We start from the raw sequence: 15995 nt of genomic DNA, 5'->3' as shown, positions 1-15995 counted from the left end.
ATCAGGATGTAGAGTCTCTACTTTAAAGAGTCCTCTCCTGCTGATGTTCAGGTGTATATCAGTATGTAGTGTCTCTACTTTAAAGAGTCCTCTCCTGCTGATGTTCAGGTGTATGTCAGTATGTAGTGTCTCTACTTTAAAGAGTGCTCTCTTGCTGATGTTCAGCTGTATATCAGTATGTGGTGTCTCTACTTTAAAGAGTCCTCTCCTGCTGATGTTCAGGTGTATATCAGTATGTAGTGTCTCTACTTTAAAGAGTCCTCTCCTGCTGATGTTCAGGTGTATATCAGTATGTAGTGTCTCTACTTTAAAGAGTCCTCTCCTGCTGATGTTCAGGTGTATATCAGTATGTAGTGTCTCTACTTTAAAGAGTCATCTCCTGCTGATGTTCAGGTGTATATCAGTATGTAGTGTCTCTACTTTAAAGAGTCCTCTCCTGCTGATGTTCAGGTATATATCAATATGTAGTGTCTCTACTTTAAAGAGTCCTCTCCTGCTGATGTTCAGGTGTATATCAGTATGTAGTGTCTCTACTTTAAAGAGTCCTCTCCTGCTGATGTTCAGGTGTATATCAGTATGTAGTGTCTCTACTTTAAAGAGTCCTCTCCTGCTGATGTTCAGGTGTATGTCAGTATGTAGTGTCTCTACTTTAAAGAGTGCTCTCCTGCTGATGTTCAGCTGTATATCAGTATGTGGTGTCTCTACTTTAAAGAGTCCTCTCCTGCTGATGTTCAGGTGTATATCAGTATGTAGTGTCTCTACTTTAAAGAGTCCTCTCCTGCTGATGTTCAGGTGTATATCAGTATGTAGTGTCTCTACTTTAAAGAGTCCTCTCCCGCTGATGTTCAGGTGTATATCAGTATGTAGTGTCTCTACTTTAAAGAGTCCTCTCCTGCTGATGTTCAGGTATATATCAATATGTAGTGGCTCTACTTTAAAGAGTCCTCTCCTGCTGATGTTCAGGTGTATATCAGTATGTAGTGTCTCTACTTTAAAGAGTCCTCTCCTGCTGATGTTCAGGTGTATATCAGTATGTAGTGTCTCTACTTTAAAGAGTCCTCTCCTGCTGATGTTCAGGTGTGTATCAGTAGTGTCTCTACTTTAAAGAGTCCTCTCCTGCTGATGTTCAGGTGTATATCAGTATGTAATGTCTCTACTTTAAAGAGTCCTCTCCTGCTGATGTTCAGGTGTATATCAGTATGTAGTGTCTCTACTTTAAAGAGTCCTCTCCTGCTGATGTTCAGGTGTATATCAGTATGTAGTGTCTCTACTTTAAAGAGTCCTCTCCTGCTGATGTTCAGGTGTATATCAGTATGTAATGTCTCTACTTTAAAGAGTTGTCTCCTGCTGATGTTCAGGTGTATATCAGTATGTAGTGTCTCTACTTTAAAGAGTCATCTCCTGCTGATGTTCAGGTGTATATCAGTATGTAGTGTCTCTACTGTAAAGAGTCCTCTCCTGCTGATGTTCAGGTGTATATCAGTATGTAGTGTCTCTACTTTAAAGAGTCCTCTCCTGCTGATGTGCAGGTGTATATCAGTATGTAGTGTCTCTACTTTAAAGAGTCCTCTCCTGCTGATGTTCAGGTGTGTATCAGTACACAGGGGCGAACACAGGGATTTTAGCCTTAGCAGACCATTTACATGCATTCAAACCTATAGAACACAGTGAAGCAGTAGGGCCTCTTCACTTGTGCTACATGTCTCTTTTGTTCTTTAACAGATATTACATGTTTACCTTTAACTGCCTCGTTAACCTGAATGTGTGCAGACAAGATTTGGCTTGTTGTCTTTCATCTTTTTAGCACATGCTCTTAGGGTCAATGTTCAAGTCTATGTTTTTGCTTGGTGTAAAGTCGTCCTCTGGGTGGAGACGGGGGACAAAGTCACAAAAGAGATGCTGGAGGAATGTGGTGAAAGAGGAGGTGCAGAGTGTATCTGCAGAGACGGACCCTCACCCTGAATTAACTGAGTGAGATCATAATTCTTACAGTAAAGCGGTGCAACACTTACTGAGGATTTATTACAGGCAGGCAGATAAAGTGCAGCGAATGGATGAATGGGTGGAGGCGGGGGGTGGGGGGGGGAGGCAGCTGCACTTAAACATGCTGAATTAATGTCCTTTGTCCACGCCTCCTCTTATCTCCCCGCAGTTTCACTGGGTCTGCAGTTTCATACACAATACAGTCCAACTGGAAACACCAATATTCATTATTTTATAAAAGTACAAAGAAAATGGAGAAATATTTCCTGAAAAGACTCTTAATGCTTTATTAGGAGTTTTTAAAACACTTTTACTTTTATTTAGTTACCGCTGAAACCTTTTTTACTTTGTTTTAATTTAATTATTAATATTCAATTTCAAGATAAATCATGTTTTTCACACATTTTTCTTGTAAGATCACCATTATATTGAAGGTAAAGAGACACATTTGCTCGGCACACAATCGTTGAATAGAAATGTAAAACATGAAAAATGATAAATAGGAAAAGTTATTTAAATAGGACATTTCATAAAATATAGAAAATATAATACTAAAACATAAATAATATATAATATAAATTGCAGCTAAAAGTACATCAAAAGAAAATAATATATAAATAATAATCAACACATTGAATTAAAAAGCATAAAGAAAGTAAAACAAATATAAAAGCCAGAGCTGCAAAAGGTACAATTATGTTAAAGTTAAAAGTTAAATTAGTAATTCATTTAGTTAAGCAGTATCAGTGGTGCCTTCAGAGTGCAGGAATGCAACATTAATTTAAGTTAACCAATTTCCTATGAAATTCATCACAAATGAAAGCATTATTTGACGCTCTGGTCTCTTTAATTCTTTTTTCTCAGACAGTTCTCTCAGTAATTCAAAGACACATAAAGTCCATTCCTCCTCTCTCAACACATCTAGGCCGGGTATGATCTTTTTAAAGTAGTTTAAAATACTAAAACATGTTGAATATTATAAATAAAGCCAGCCATTCACTTTGTGTCTGTTGCTTTGTCAGAGGGGGAGGGGGATGGGGCGAGCCCTGAGTAAAAGGGGGGTAACAGAGTCCCAGGGGAGCTTTGAGAGGGGGGGGGTCCCATGAAGTGCCCTCAGCTCTGATGGGCTTCAGTGTGCAGGGAATAAATAAATGGTGGACCTGCAGCTGCCATCGTCTGAGAGCGTCTCTGATTTATTCTCCGGGCTGAAAGACTGATTAACAAAGTGAGATGTAGCAGGAAGAGTCCGAGGCTCTGAAGAGGCTGAGGCTCTGCTGATCTGCAGCTCAACAGCGACTGCCCTGTTTCCCAACATGTGGCCTCCATGTACTGCTACGAGCTACATTACTCTTATACATGACCAGAGGTGGGAAGTGGTGGAGTACAAATACTTTGTTTATGTACTTGAGTACATGTTTCTGGTATCACTTTACTCCACTACTTATTTTTCTGACGACTTTTTACTTTGACTTCTCACATGTTGAACCCAAATACCTGTACTTTCTACTTCTCACATGTTGAACCCAAATACCTGTACTTTCTACTTCTTACATGTTGAACCCAAATACCTGTACTTTCTACTTCTCACATGTTGAACTCAAATACCTGTACTTTCTACTTCTTACATGTTGAACTCAAATACCTGTACTTTCTACTTCTCTCATGGTGAACTCAAATACCTGTACTTTCTACTTCTCACATGTTGAACCCAAATACCTGTACTTTCTACTTCTTACATGTTGAACACAAATACCTGTACTTTCTACTTCTCACATGTTGAACACAAATACTTGTACTTTCTACTTCTCACATGTTGAACACAAATACCTGTACTTTCTACTTCTTACATGTTGAACACAAATACCTGTACTTTCTACTTCTTACATGTTGAACCCAAATACCTGTACTTTCTACTTCTTACATGTTGAACACAAATACCTGTACTTTCTACTTCTCACATGTTGAACACAAATACTTGTACTTTCTACTTCTCACATGTTGAACACAAATACCTGTACTTTCTACTTCTTACATGTTGAACCCAAATACCTGTACTTTCTACTTCTTACATGTTGAACCCAAATACCTGTACTTTCTACTACTTACATGTTGAACTCAAATACCTGTACTTTCTACTTCTTACATGTTGAACCCAAATACCTGTATTTCTACTTCTTACATGTTGAACCCAAATACCTGTACTTTCTACTTCTTACATGTTGAACCCAAATACCTGTACTTTCTACTTCTCACATGTTGAACACAAATACTTGTACTTTCTACTTCTCACATGTTGAACTCAAATACCTGTACTTTCTACTTCTTACATGTTGAACTCAAATACCTGTACTTTCTACTTCTTACATGTTGAACTCAAATACCTGTACTTTCTACTTCTTACATGTTGAACTCAAATACCTGTACTTTCTACTTCTCTCATTTTCCAAACAGCTGGTTCCTTTAGTCTGAATGTGTGTTGGTGCGTGGTCATTATTCTTTAGAGTCACTGCGTGCCTATTGGTTGGAACACGATCCGTGTATCCATCACTTCCTGGTCTTCTCTAAAGAAGAGGGACCAATGGAAACGTTGTCATGTTGCCGTTGTTCAGCATGGAAACATTCATTAGCGAACAATGACATTATTGTTCTATTGATATAAAGGGAGGTCAGGTACTCTTTAAAGCAGCTGCTAGCTATGGGTACTTTTTACTGAAGTACACTTCAAAGCCTCTTTACTTTTACTTGAGTAAAGACGTTTAGTCAGTACTTCTACTTTCACCAGAGTATTTTTAAACACGAGTATCTGTACTTCTACTTGAGTAAAGGATGTGTGTACTTTTGGCACCTCTGGATAATATGCAGACACGTCTCTGCAGAGAAAGAACCAAAACCTGAACCTGACCTTCTTCCGCTCTGCAGGTCGGTGGCGCCCTCTGTTGGTCAACGTGGTGTCCATGCAGTCTACTTCCTAAATCTGTCGAGATGGCAACAAAGATTCAAGATTCAAGGTTCAAGGTTCAAGATTCAAGGCTACAAGTAATTGTAATATTGATATATATACATTGCAAACAGATGAATGTTATGGATGTTCTTTCAAAAGTGCAGGTGTTTAACATTCTTATGATGATATTTAGTTTGTTTGCACATATACACATATATAAAGAGTGAAAGAAAAACGTTGTGCAGGAGCAGAGGTGGAAGAAGTACTCAGATCTACTTGAGTAAAAAGTACCAGAGTGTAGGAATACTCTGTTACAATGGAGCGTCCTGCATTCAAACGGTTACTCAAGCAACACTCACGGAGGAGCAGCAGATGGCAGCAGTGACGCGTTCAAGAAACAACACAGTCGTAACATCTCGCCTGTTCTTTCACCCAAATAACACTCAGCTAAGGAGGAAGATGCTATCAATGCAGAACATGAAGTCCACTCAATGCTGTTCAGACCCAAAGCTGCATTCTGAATAATCTGTTAGTAATGTCTTGATGTAAACATGTGACAGGGATATTGGACCAGGACCGTTTAAAAGCTGGTTCACGGTTTCATAACACCTGTTTACTGGGATGGCTCCGGGTTGAACACGTAATAAAACGAGAGTCAAATCTAATTCAAACATCGTCTTAACTGTTGTTGTATTACTGGCGGGAAATGTAGGTGTTAAAACAGCAACAGGAACAAAGAGTGAAACACATGACCGATACAAAGTTAACACAGGACTTATAAGAGTAATAAATAAGGATGAAACAGTAATTCTCAAAATACCAACAGGTTGAAACTGAAGTTGAAGTATGAATAATTATAGCTATTGTAAGTATATCTAAATGTCTATGTGCATACATTATAAGGCTTAAAGGTGGGGTAGGTAAGTTTCAGAAATAGGCTCGAGATACACTTTTTGTTATATTCCCTGAAATGCTCTTAACATCCCGATAGCAATGAATATCTGAAGTGTTTTGACAAGAAATACATAAACAAATGTCATCTGTAGAAGCCGTAGTACTGTAAAAAGTACAAGATGGCCGACCTGCCTGTCAGCCTTCCATCGGGGCACAAACTTACCTCGTGCCCTCATTGGTCATGTGCGCGTTCGTGTGTGTTGGAGGAGGGGCTCTGTGAGGAAGTGGCAGATTTTCTCCGGTTGTGTATTTTCAAATTCTAGCGATCTCGAGCCGGTTTCTCAAACGTACCTACCCCTCCTTTAAGTACCAGCAGCGCAGGTTTCATATTTTTGTATCCATCCTTCTGAGCTAACATTGAGCTGTCTTTGGCTCTTTTCTGCTGTAACAATGTACATTCCCCCTCTGTGGGACTCATAAAGGGATTCTGATTCTCATCCCCAGTCATTTAAATAAATAGATGATTTAGAGAGTGAGGAAAAGGTATTCAGACGGCACAGGTCAGTTCAGAGTGGATCAGGTGGAATACAGGGGGACAGCTATAGGGTCAGTGTTGGAAGAAGGACTCAGATCTTTTACTTAAATTACAAATACTTTGGAAATCAAACACTCCACCACAAATCCTGATTTCAAAATGTCCCTGAAGTAACAGAAAGGGCATCAAGCATCCCTAAAGCTCATTAAAACACATCATGTTTGCTTACTTTGTTAAAAATGCCAAGTGTAACAACTTTATTTTGCATTTCATGGGAGGTGTGTTGAATTTTTGCAAGAAGTTACTTATCGAAACACAAAATGCCACCAAAACCTTGAAAGTGTGGACATGCGGTCAAAACATTATAGAAAACGTTAAGAAAGAATTCCCAGAAAACAGATTTGAAATGTATTTTGCTGGTGAAACTACTTTCCTCGATAAGACTGGACCTCCTGATGGAGTAACATTCACGTCTGTTATCAGCAGTATGTCCTTGGTTACACACTGTATTTCATTCACTAGATACTGTGAGTCTCTGCAGAGCGCCAGGGGTCAGGGTCAGCACAGTGCTGACGGGGTGGAATGAAAGGGGTCTGCACCCCGACGGCGATCAAAGACAACACGCCACGCCCCGCCCCCCCCCCTCTTCCTGTACGGACCTCTCTGAGGGCAAACCCACTGACCCTGCAGACCAAAGGGGGTTTGGGGGGAGAAGGGGGGATGTCTGGGTGATCCTGAGTGAAGGAAGGAAGGAAGGAAGGAAGGAAGGAAGGAAGGAAGGAAGGAAGGAAGGAAGGAAGGAAGGAAGGAAGGAAGGAAGGAAGGAAGGAAGAGGAGAGAGATTCTTTATTTATTCATAGCACATTTAAAGGTCCCCTAATTTACTGTTTTCCATCAGTATATCACAGGTCTCAGATATACACAGAGCCTGTCTCTGATTGGCTGAAACATCAAACAGATCATTGCAGCATTACCCATAATCCCCTCTGTTTCAGCCCTGTTTCCAAAGTGCTGATTCTCTGTCTGTTACTTTAGATGAAAACAAGGAGCCCCTCCCCACGCCCCTCTGAGAGACATTTGGTTACAAAGAACTCAATGGTGCTCTAGGAGGACATTCAGGTGATAAGGGGGGGGGGGGGTTACCTTGGTTGCTGATTGGCTAATGGTTACACCAGACAACACATCGTTATGACATCACAAAGTGGCCAAAATCTGATCAGCTCATTTTCAGACAGGTTTTGATAGAAATGGATCAAAACGAGAGAGAATCAGACATTAGATCAAAACATTTTAGAAAACGTTTTAAAAAAGGGTCGTATTTAAAGAAGATCCTGAAAAAGCTCGAAAACAGACATTAAAATAATTTTGCTGGATCAAAATATCGTCCTCTATAAGATTGAAGCTCCTGATGGAGTAACATGCACGACTGTTATCAGCAATACGTGTCCTTACAGACTATATTTCACTTCTTTGGACACTTTCTCCTCTCCATTATTGCCACTGTTACTCACACAAAGGCACACTCCATCATACTGTAGTACAATGACACGCCTTTTTTCTTCCCCCAATGGCGGCCAACTTTTGTGCCCATTCATAAATGTATCACCGGCGCAACAATCAGCGCTTTGTGTTCTCGTACAATAGCTCTACTCCAGTGGGAAGTGTCACAACTCCCGTGTCTGGGTGAGATTTTAATTGGGAGTGGAGACCAGTCGGGACGTCAAAAGCTGGCCTCCGTCCAACTCGTTCATGCGGAAACACACACACTAACACACACACACACGGGCACACTACCAGGTTTTTTTTTTTACATTCCTAGACAGCAGCTCTCTGAAAAGGGTTGTAAAAGTTATTTTTTCAAAGGTTTAAAGAGGCCCTAATAATGCTTTTTTGGATTTTCCGTTTCCTGTAGTGTTCTACACGTTTGCGTGCATGTCAATGGTGGGAAAAGGCTAAATCCCAAAGTTCCAGAACCTAGTGACATCACTGTGTAACACTCACGCTTCTATTGGCTAGCGCTCTAACACATTGTACGTAAGGGGCGGGACTTCTCTTAGCGGTTGACTAATCACAACAGAGCCGCCCAGCTAACCAATCAGAGCAGACTGGGCTCTGGTTTCAAAACATTTAATTTTCTTATTTCTAAAGTGATATTTTTATCTTAGAACAAATCCTGCTTCTTAAAACAATGGAGTGGTGCAGTGACGCTTCCTAAAACCCTTTCGAATCATAAATCTAATCGATAGATTTTTCTATTTTCTTTATAAAAGTAGGAGATTATCCGACTGAACAAAACGTGATCCGTCTCTTCAATGTGTTTCAACCACAGACCTGATTTCCAGCTATCTTCTAAAACCCTATGGAGAGATTGCATTGCGTTTTTGGCGAAGGAACCGGAAGGAGTTTACTTCCTGGTTTTAGGACGCGTCACAGCTGCACTCTATTAGCAAGTTTTTAAAGATCTATTGAGCTGACAAAAAACCTTTAAGATAATGAACTTACATCTTTGCATCTACCGTACTTTTCGGACTATAAGCCACGACTTTTTCCCCCATTTTTGTTGTACAGCTAACGGCCACTAGGGAACCTCCTAAATCTATGGATTTACAGGTAACATTAACCACCTTTAACTCTACGGGCTCTAGGACCGGTCCGCGCCCGCCACCTTTAAGCGGCGGGCTCCAGCAGGAAAAGCTGGAGGCCGGAAAAGAGTGAGACAGGTAGCGCGCCAAAGTGAAAGTGGAACCGAGAGACAGAACGAGAGCAAGACAGACGGACAATTTAGCTGCTGCGGCTTATATGCAGGTGCGCTTTGTAGTCCGACAAGTACGGTACTCAGAACCAAGACTTTTCTTTTTGCCTGGTGTTTACTTATTTTATAGTGACTAAATTCATGGCAAAACAGGCAGACATGTCATGAATTTAGCAAAGAAAATGTATTGTATTATAGTGATTGCTGTTATGTTTATGCTTGGGGTTTGTTGTTGTTGTTGTGTTTTTTCTTGTTGTTTGCTCCTTTTACCCCTCACTACTCTGTCTCTCCTTCTCTGCAGGGCTGGTGTGCGACAGGGGGCGTGGCTGCTATTCTCCCGGCTGCAGATGAGGCACCTGTTTCCATTCACATAATCAACCTTCTCTTTAAGAGCCTGGCCCGCACCTCACGTCTCTGTCAGAGAAGGAAATGCTGTTGGACGATCCGGAGCGCCTTTCTGCAGCCTGGAGTCTAGTTTTGTTCTCTTCACAGTTTTTTGGCGCGAATGTTTTCCCTCTGCTTTGTTTGTGGACCTCACTGCAGCCAGCCAGCTCCCTGTCTACCTGCCGTGGACGAGCTGTCTGTATTAAACACATTGAAACTGTATTTGTGTCAGTCTCTGCTTTGGGGTCCTCAGTAGTATCCAAACGCCACAATTGCACCAGGTTCAACAACATTAAAAAGCAATACTGAATGTGCATTTACATTTACACACATCAATCCAACCATGATACAAACATATTATAAATATACAGTTCACTACATAAGTGCGATTTTGTTCCAGACATGAATATAATTTTTTTAATCAATTAGTTGATACAAATTGAAATGCATTTCATACTATATCTCTCCTTTCCCCTTCCTAATGTGAAGTCATTAGCCGCCATTAGGATTGAATTATAACTCTTAAAGGTGGGGTAGGTAATTTTGGAGAAACCGGCTCGAGTGCGCTAGAATTTGGAAATACACAGCCGGAGAAAATCTGCCCCTTCCTCACAGAGCCCCTCCTCCAGGTTCAAGGTTCTTTATTGTCAAACTAACAGAGTAGTTATGTCGTTGAACATCTTAGGTCACAGGCGTCTCCAACAATGCAACACCTCCAACGCACACGAGACCAACGAGGGCACGAGGTAAGTTTGTGCCCCGATGGAAGGCTGACAGGCAGGCAGGCCGTCCAGTTACTTTAGCCGGCTCAGATGATTGGTCGAGCTTTTTACAGCGCCACGGCTTCCACTGATGATATGTTTTAATGGATTTATTGTAAAAGCATTTAATGTATTCATTGCTATCGGGAAGTTAAAGGTGGGGTAGGTACGTTTGAGAAACCGCCTCGAGATCGCTACAATTTGAAAATACACAACCGGAGAAAATCTGCCCCTTCTCCAACACACACAAACGCGCACATGACCAATGAGGGCACGAGATAAGTTTGTGCCCCGATGGAAGGCTGACAGGCAGGTCGGCCATCTTGTACTTTTTACAGTACTACGGCTTCTACAGATGACGTTTTTTTATGGATTTTGTATCAAAGCACTTCAGATATTCATTGCTATCGGGATGTTAAGAGCATTCCATGGAATATAACAAAAAGTGTATCTCGAGCCGGTTTCTCAAACGTACCACACCTTTAACCTCACATTAATTTAATCTAAAAAAAACATCAAAGAATTTCGAATTTCTAAGCTTTCTATTTACATTTGTATTCCTTTTCTTTCATCCTGCTTTATTTCCTCCCCCACATTTGCATTTGTTGGGGTGGACGCCGTCCCGCATTGCCCCACCACCCTCATAGGTGAAGTAATGGTCTGTGTGGAATCTGATTGGCTGCTGAGGAACTTCCTATGATGGGCCGAGCCACAAGAGGCTTAGAGCGGACCCCCACTAGTGTACACACACACACACACACACACACACACACGCGCGCGCACGCGCACACACACACACACACACACACACACACACACACACACACACACACACACACACACACACACACACACACTGATGAAGGAGTCCATTCATGTCCGCTGACAAATGACTACTGAAGCATGAGACTAAAGAGACCACCCCCCCCCCCCCCCCTCTCTCTCTCTCCCTCTCTCTCTCTCCATTATTGACTGTGAGAGAGAATATCACACGGGACGTCCGACGCTATGAAAGGAGCTTTATGTTTATCCGCTCTGATTAAATGCAGAACAATGGAGATTAGGTTTTATCATGAATGTAAAATGCGTGGTTGATGCAGCTCGTGTAACGCAAGGGGGGAGTAACAATAAATGTACAGTAGATAAGTGTCGAAGAGCTTTAAAACAATACAAAGAAGTGGTGAATTAAATAGATTGGAGTGAAATTAAACACCAGATTGTGTTATGTGATGCATGTATATGTTGTGTCTTTTAAATAAGGCTTATAAATAGTGCAAAAATTGCCTCATGTTTCTGTCTATTTGACATTTTTCCGTCTACTTTACCAATGTACAGCAGATTAGGCGGTTACTAAAATCTTTAAATGAGATCAGCTGCACTGGGATTAACAGGAAATGCTGACGCGTGATGCAAAGTGGGGAGGGCAGGCCCGGACTGGCCATCGGGAGGACCGGGAGGTTTCCCGATGGCCTGGCCTGCTAAGTGGCCTGCTGGCCTAAGGATTTTTTTTATGTATGTATTGTGAACGCAACGCTGCGCAAATGTGGGTCTGACTGACTCTGCCTCACAGAGGGTGACTGGCTGTCTACATGATGTGGCCTGCCGACATGGCCACTTCCATACAGATCATACTAATGCCCTCGATTGGTCTCTGTGTGTCATTCAAGCTCGGGAGAGTGTGTGTTACGGCCCGTCTACACTACAGCGTCGACAGCGTCGAAAGCTCCAATCTGCTCCACTCTGCCCATTCACTTTCAATGGGGTGACGTCACGTAGCCGCGCTTTTTCGCCGAACTGAATTGTGGGTAGCAGAGCGAGGCGTCTCAGGCGTCTCAGGCGACAGAAGTTGAACATTGTTCAACTTCTGTCGCCTGAGACGCCGGAGTAGCCAGCGCCAGCCAATCAAATCCCGTTTCCCAAAATCAGCTGACAGCTGAAGCCGTAGCCAATCAAACCGCGTCTAAGCTGGGAGAGATATCCCGCCGTTCATTTCTATATTTCAAAAAAAGTTGGAGGAGAAACTAACTATCGCCGTAGCGAATCACCCGGTTTTGTATGACCAGACCCTCTTCACCTACCGGGATACAAACCGGAGGAACCAGGCATGGAGGGAGGTGGCAGAGACAGTGGGGAAACTGGTAGGTTTTCGCCTGTTTGGGGAGTTTATATATATATTGCTCGCATAAAATCCCCGGGGGTTTTTGCTTTGTATGTCGGGGGCGGGAGATTCATGTGATTGGTTGTTGGTCGTGTTGCTTGAATAAAATCCCCAAGCTCCAGACACGCCCAGCTCCAAGCTATTTTTGGAGCTGTAGTGTGGACGCTCCGTTAGTGTATGTGTGGCGCGAGTGAGATAATGCGCGTGCGCCGGTTACGTATTGTTGTTGTTAGCATCTGGTGCTAGCTAGCTGCGCTAACGGATATAAGGAGCTTTTTCAACAACAAGGTGGAGGAGAGTCCTCTCCTGTCAGACTGAGAGACTGATAACTACAGCTCAGGTGAGGTAAAGGACTCTCTGAGTGATTAGATAGTTAACTTAGTCTAAATTAGCTCAGTGGGTCTCAAACGGTTTGGTCACCATTTATGTAAACACATATTTCCATTTGAGGGGCTAGTGATTAGCAAAATATGCATGAATAATAAAAAATAAAACGTTAACTAGGTGAAAAAAGGCAAGATAAACTATTACAACTTGTTGAGAGCTAAAACTAGTCTTTGCTTCTGCCTCAAAGAGGAGCAGGGGCAGAGGAGGGAGACAGGTGAGGCTGGTTCAGGAGCACAAACACACACAACTATAAATGAACCAAAAACAAATAAATAAACAAGTTTCAATGTTTTTTCATATTGGATATGGTATGTTATTGGTTATGGCCATGTTTTTATAATTATTTAAATGTATACAGTTATGTTTCATATGAGTATAGTCTCTTTATTTCCCCCTGAAAATGCACCAGATTGATGCATTTAAGTCAAACATTTAAAAAAAAAAAATCTTACCGGGGGAGCATGCCCCCGGACCCCCCTATAGGATTTGAGGTCCACCCCCACTTAAAATATGTTCACATAGGTTCCTAAATAGATTTGCAATTTTTTTTAAATAGTAACCCATGTCCATATGTTTATTTTTTGGTAGTATATTTAGAGGGCTATCACTATGGGCAGCAACACTGTAAAAATCGACAAATAGATCCAGCAAAATGGCACAAAAAACTGGTAGTGGCCTGGCTGGGTGTATAATTCCCGGCCTGACTTATTGTCCCAGTCCGGTCCTGGGGGAGGGGGTTCTTTAAATGCAAGATTGGAAACAGTTGAATGTCCCATTTAGAGAAGATTAGCCAAATGCATCTGAATAACTTCCCCTGATGTCCAATTGATGTTGTAATTGAACATGTTGATGTCATAAAAAGCATCTATCATTCATGTGTTTCTTTCTTTCCGTTGTTGGACGAATGCTATGAAGACTTGTTGCTACGTGCAAGATGCTAAAAGCAGGAAGGGACATTTTAAGGGTGTGAGAATAGTTTAAACTAATTATGTCTTATCCTTGACATCAATGCTTAGTCATTTTATATATCTTCCTTTCAGTGTTTTCTAAGCTGGCTATTTTCCATAAAACATCCCCTTTGTCGCTCACTCTGCTCACAGACAGCTGATATGTCTGTGCTGAGTTTATACTCGGGTAATAGCATCACAGCGACTCAGCAAGAAACCCGTCACTCATCACGTTTTGTTCAAATCCAGGCCAGACAAGCCATGGGCATCTTGTCTAACTAACCTTTTAAAAACGAACTAAAACTAACCCTTTAAACACAAAGGATGATCCAGAGTCCAGAAGGAGGGGCTCGCTGCGGACACAGACACGCTGACTGTGCATGTGAGGTGAACAGAAATGCTGCAATGTGTCGCGAGTGCATTCATGCAGCAACCCTTAAAATAGAAGAGACGTTCAAAGGTTTCAGCTGATCGTCTGTGGACGTTTTCGCACGATGATATTTGTAACGGTCAGAAGGCAATCCGCAAACCATGCATTTGAAATGTGCAAAAGGTCTTTCCACGTTTACAAATACTACCACAAATGCGTAAATATGACTTTAAACGTAAACCTTTAACAGTTGTATGTGGAATTGGAATATGTAATTTCACAGGAAGTTATGCATTCATAAAAATGTTTCTGTATTTTGCTGGAAATTACCTTAAAACAACAGAAGCTAAAAGAAAAGACATGCTTGTGGAAACATAAGCAGTTAATAGGGAGTGTGTCGGCCGGCGTCAGCCTTGAACCGCAGTCATTAAGACAATTCCATCTGATCTATCTACGAAAAAGAAAATACTTTGCATTAAGCCCAAGTTAACCACGGAAATGTCATCTATAGACACCGCCAAGTCCAGGCCCGGTTCCAGAACAAAATGACTCAGGGTGCATCTGATTAGAGAGGGTGCAGTGGTAAAGTGCTATTTTTATAAGTGGGGAGTGGACCTAACACCCTCTAGGGGGGTCCTCACCTCCTCTAGGGGGGTCCGGGGGCATGCTCCCCCGGGAAGATTTTTTTTTTTTTTTTTTTTTTTAATATTGAAGTTAAAACCATCAACCTGGTGAACTTTGAGAGCAACATTAAGAGAGCTATGGATCTATGTGCTCTTTGTTTGATGATGCCTTCCCAGTCCCTTATCACATAGCCGAAAAGAGCATGGCGCCAGTTGTTGTAGCCGTAATGTCCCCATGATCTGAACTGTTATTACCTGCAGTAGATGCAGTGTTACTGCTGGCGATAAGGGCTGGTTGTTTTAACCATTTTCTGATGTCCATCATTGACTGCTGTGTAAGCACCTTGCAGATGATGAATGTGCAGCGGCACAGGTCACGCGCACCTGACATAATAACGTTACTTACCGTTTAAATTGACCAAATAAATGCAGCAGACAATGCTATTCAACCACAATTACAATTTATTTTATTTCAACTATATTCTTCTTCTTCTTCTTCTTCTTCTTCTTCTTCTTCTTCTTCTTCTTCTTCTTCTTCTTCTTCTTCTTCTTCTTATTATTACTACTATTGTTAGTAATAGTAGGCAAAATGTAATATTTTTCACTTTTTTTTTTTTTAACTTTTCATTTTTCAAATGAGGGTGCATAACGACTCAACTGACGACCCTTATGCACCCCCGTAGAACCGGGCCTGGCCAAGTTATTCTTACAGAGTTAAAAGCAGACAAAGAAACGTGTCTGCCTCTAAAGTGTGGAGGGGGTTGTAACACTCGAGGGAGCATTAGTTCATGAGAGGTCTTATTAGTTAAGTAATTTAAGAAAATCCACTTAAATCTTTATATTTACTCAGGATCAAGCATTCTCTCCGGGTGGTGTTGACTTGTATTAATGTGGATTAATTAATTGGAAAGACTGCCCCTGTGTGTATTGTCCACAGTATTGCTTACATATCGATACTGACTCCTAATTTAATGTTGAAGTGCACAATTAGTTTTCTAGACTGCATCTCGTTTGATATGAGTCATATGCAAATTACGATTCTGGCAGAGTCAGAAAATATGACTTAATATGACTATTGAGAGAAATACCCGGTGAACCGAAGAGTAAGTGCTTTTATACGGTTAGGTCTGCAACCTAAGTGTATGTATAAAATATATTAATTCCTCCTCTTGTTGTGAGGTCACTCGCGGCCATTAGGGCTCAAGTGAGCTTCAAAACTGCAGGAATGACATCAATTAGACGAGACACTAATTATATTGG

The sequence above is a fragment of the Pseudochaenichthys georgianus genome, chromosome 24 (assembly GCF_902827115.2).
Source record: "Pseudochaenichthys georgianus chromosome 24, fPseGeo1.2, whole genome shotgun sequence".
NCBI lineage: Eukaryota > Metazoa > Chordata > Actinopteri > Perciformes > Channichthyidae > Pseudochaenichthys > Pseudochaenichthys georgianus.
The sequence above is the reverse complement of the archived record's forward strand: the minus strand, read 5'-3'. Positions refer to the sequence as shown.